The sequence below is a fragment of the Tupaia chinensis genome, unplaced genomic scaffold, assembly GCF_000334495.1.
Source record: "Tupaia chinensis unplaced genomic scaffold, TupChi_1.0 Scaffold000425_1, whole genome shotgun sequence".
Lineage (NCBI taxonomy): Eukaryota > Metazoa > Chordata > Mammalia > Scandentia > Tupaiidae > Tupaia > Tupaia belangeri.
The window spans coordinates 1387391-1391726 of NW_006159930.1; the positions used below are offsets into that span (position 1 = coordinate 1387391).

A 4336-nucleotide genomic window follows, 5' to 3' on the forward strand; every position below is an offset into this window, starting at 1 on the left:
GTCATTACTGCTTCTATATAATTGCCACCCCCCCCCCCCCTCATTCCATGCTGTCCTCATTGCCATGACTTAGAGCAAGCAACCAGTTCCCACATGGTCTACCAGCCTCTGGCCTTGCCCCTCCCAATCCACTTTGCACTGTGGCCAGAGCCATTTTTAAAAGCACAAAACCTGGCTATACTACTCCTTTGCTTAAACCCTGCATGGCTTCTACTCATCAGTTTTAGGATGAAATCTAAGCCATTTGGCTGAATAGGTGTGTATCAGTCAGTCAAGGGTCTACCTGAGAGACAGAACTGGTAAGAGCAGTCTCCATCTGTCTACCTGTCTATGCGTTTACTCCTCTCTCTTTGTCTAGAGATATATTTCAGGGATTGGTTTCTGCAATAGCGGGATCTGGCTTGGCATATCCAAATTTTAGAGGGCAGGCTGGCCAGCCAGCAGGACACTCTTTGGCAGGAGTTTAAGTTACAGTCCACAGGCAGGATTTTTTTCTCTCTCAAAGAAATCTCAGTTTTGCTCTTAAGGTTTATCAATAGATTGGATGAGGCCCACCAGATTATTCAGGATTATCTTCTTTACCAGAATCAACTGATTGTAGATTTTAACCATATCTCTAAGATATCTTCGGAGCCATAGCTACATTGATGCTTGATCAAACACCTGGTTGGCACAGCCTAGCCAAGTGGAGACAAACTGTCCCAACACAGTGCTTTGGGACCTGGCCTAAACTCATCTTCTTCACCTCTCTGTGTCTCTCTCTACCCAGCCCACACTCTGAATTCAGTCACCTCTTGTACTGTTTCTGCTGGCTTCCTGCCACCTGTCATTGCACAGGCTTAGAATCTGCCTCACTCCTCTCCTAGATAACTCCTCTTTGTCTTTAAAACCCCTGAGGTGCTGCCTCCTCAGGAAGCCTTCCCTGCTTTGCCCCTCTGAGTTAAGTGCACTACCTCAGAGTTTGCAAAGCCCGACAATACATGGCATGGGCAGTCAACTGCCGTCCACTGCTTGACCCACCCAACCCATGAGCATGAGAACAGCTCTAGGGTGAGAACTTTATATTGTGGTGCCCTATTAAGTCCCACATGACACAAATCCCAACCAGCGGCAATTGCCTTACTTACTTGCCTACAGGTCCCCTTAACCCTGCTAGAAGGTAAGCTCCAGGGGGGATAGAAACAATGACTGTCTTGTTCAATGTATTATCGCTCAGACATCACTATGCCTAGCACATAGCAGATGCTCACTTACTGAACAAACGAGTTAATATTTCTTCGAACAAATTCAACACTAAATATTAATTAAAAACCTCTTCAGTTCTAGGCTGAGTTCTGGGACCGGGAATTAAAATCATCAAGAGAGCCAAAGGCCTGCTCTCATAAAGTTTACATGCCAAAGAGGGGAGACAGCCAGCAAGTAAGCAAACATCCAAATAATCATGACAGGGCAAAAACTGTAATGTAACTGATGAAGGGATGAATGAATAAATGAATGGTTGGGAAAATATACATGCATACACACACACACACATATATATATAAATATAAATATAAATATAAATATAAATATATATATATATGTATAGTTTGTATTCATATATCTATTTCTCTAGAGGGCGTTCCACATTGGCAGAGTAGGCGTAGAAAGGGATGGAATGAATGCTAGATTTGGAATATGAGTCAGAAAGGTCTGACTCTATTGTTTTTAATTTCATTAATTTATTTTTAAAAGTTTTATTCCTCTTTTTACATGGGCAGGAGAAATAGGGAGAGAAAAGCAGAGAGAACGCACCCTCAATAAGGTCTTGATGCTGCACTCACTCCCAGCCTCAGTCAGCCCCCGGTCATGGACACGTGTGTTGGGCACACTCAGGACTTTCTGCATGTGAACCCAGAACCTTCCCATGTGGGATTGCCTTGGGGAACATGGTATTTTACTCTTTTGCCATAGTCTCTACTAAGCCCCTGATTCTACTCTTAACTGGCCCTTTAGAACCTCAGTTCTCTGATTTGTGGTAAGGTAGCTTCTTTATTTCCCTCATGGAGCTGTCATATCACAGGGGGCAGCAATCATAACACAACTTAGTACTGACAGTGTACCGTGAGACACTGTACAAATGTGAGGGGCCACGGCTATTCATATTGCTACTGCTCCCAACAAAGCATTTAGCTCCGCCAGTTAATTGCATTGTTTAGTTGGAGAGAAGCAGCTTGGAATCCTGGCATGAGACAGACCTGGGTTCTGGTTCCACATCTGACACCTAATGAAGAGCCACACACTTCTGAACAGGAATGATTTTACTTTTCTGGGCCTCAGTTTCCTCATCTTTAAAAACAGTGAGAACATTCGCACCCACCTCATAAGGCTGTTACCAAGTTTAAACAAGATAATCATATCAAGTGTTTATCCTAGGGCTAAGCCCCTACGAAGAGCTCAGCTAATGTTAGCCCCTAATAGTCATTCTGTCAGTCACTAGGGACTGTTCATAAATGTTCTCACATTTCTGCCAGAAACCTCTAGTCTTTATGCACCAACACCTGTGATTATGCAAAGCCACAATTAGCGTTAATACTTAAAACATAAACAAATGAAAAATCTGCCCTTTGATTCTTTCCTTCCCAACTTTTCAAAAAATGTTTTGTTGTATGGAGCAATGTACTCTTCATTTCTGTAGAAAACAAGTGTTTCTGGTTTTATGATCATATAAGCCTGAAATTTTTTTTTTTCACGTAATGCGTTTTAGAACTCCTATAAAGGAGTCCTTGTCAAGAGAAAACACAGCTGGTGCCCAATTAGGGAGGTGATCGAGACTAATCAACCGACAGAGCTCTTAATTAAGCTGGACCACAGAGTGCAAGATTGGGGTGGGGAGGAGCTAAGGAGGCCTTAGCTCATATGAAGGCAGTGAATGAAAAGGGCAGAAGATTTTGTGTGGAAGGCCAAAAGGTGATCATTTCAGTTACACATGAACTTAAACTTTCAAAAGCTGGCTCTGCAGAGGCTGACCCCTGATTTGGGCTCACCCCAAACTTGTTTCTTTTCTCTTTCCAAGAGAAGTCTCAAGATCATTGACCTCTATCCAGGAACCAGCTCTTGGCTTAATGCGCATCACCAGCCCCTGGGAAGATTGCAGAAGTGGAAGGAAGGGCCATGGAGTTCAAGAAGGTCTCCAGGGCCCACTTGTCCGCACTTTTCTCTTGCACTGCTATCTTCAGACAAGTGTGCTCCTTACCCACACCCCCATGGTCCACTCTTGCCCATCACTGCTGTCTTGTTTGCTCAATCTTTCCATTGTGCCCTCCAGAATCGCAGTGTTGTGTCAAGTACACTCCACTGAAAACCTCACCCCTCTGTGCCTGTCTCTGGACCTTACGTAGAACCTGTCTCCCTTGTTCTCGCCCTTGGGAGAGGTGAAGCCATGGCCACCCTTCTGGAACTTCCATCCACTCTTCCAGCTATGTAAGCAATTGACATGCAAAGAAAGGGTTGTACGCTTCCTCACCCCCACCTCCAGGCAGGTTTCTCTGGAACCCCAGACAGACAGACAGACGGTAATGTTTCTCTTCTCCAGACAGCATCCTCAGCAGCCGCCGCTGACTCAGCCTCCTCACCCTCCCCATGGGTGGGGCAGGCAGGCAGCCCAGCCCTTGGGTTTGAAGTTTGTCAGTGGCACCAAGGTGAAGTCGCAGACATCAGCAGACAGGAGACCTTTGATTTTGTCTCAAACCCTGGGACATCTGCAACTCCCCTTTACCTATCAGTCAACCCCACCTTCCTGCTCCAAACTCAAACAGCTGTCAGCTTCCTCCAGGAACTTAGGATGCCAGGGCTTTGGAGGCATAGCAGGCCACAGCTGAAATGGCCTTTGCGACTGGCTAGCTTTTCCTTTGAGGAGAGAAAAAAGCTATCTATCGGCTCTAGGAAGATTATGACATCCAAAGAGCTGAGCAGTTAGTTCACTTCCAGGGCAACTCACCTACTAGGTGCGGCAAGTAAGGCACTGTGGGCACATCACCTTCAGGCTGAAGAGAATGTCTTATTTTATAATAGTAATGTATTTGCCTCTATTCCAATATAGTTGTACATACACACACTCACACTCACATCCACATACACAAATACATATACATATATACACACACACACACACACACACACACACACACACACACAGTTCTAGAGAAAGGAGTACAGGAAGACAAAAGTGCCTAGGGCCCATGGAAACCATATGAGGGGACTTCAAGTAATTCATGAAAAAATGGAATTAAAGCACAGGTTTGTTTTGGTGCAAAGAAATTTTGAAATCCATGCACAGTTTTTTTTTTCATAATAC

The 4336-nt window shown here is 44.7% G+C and overlaps 1 long non-coding RNA gene across 2 annotated transcripts in view; it reads left to right on the plus strand.

The window, feature by feature from the left end:
* LOC102489662 (uncharacterized) overlaps positions 1-4136 on the plus strand; it is a 74197-nt gene extending 70061 nt beyond the window's left edge. For both annotated transcript variants that reach the window (XR_335485.2, XR_335484.2), the window contains exons 5-6: positions 1321-1419; positions 3056-4136. This is a non-coding gene — a long non-coding RNA (uncharacterized LOC102489662). The remainder of the gene's footprint in view (positions 1-1320; positions 1420-3055) is intronic.
* The last annotated feature ends 200 nt before the right edge of the window (positions 4137-4336 follow it).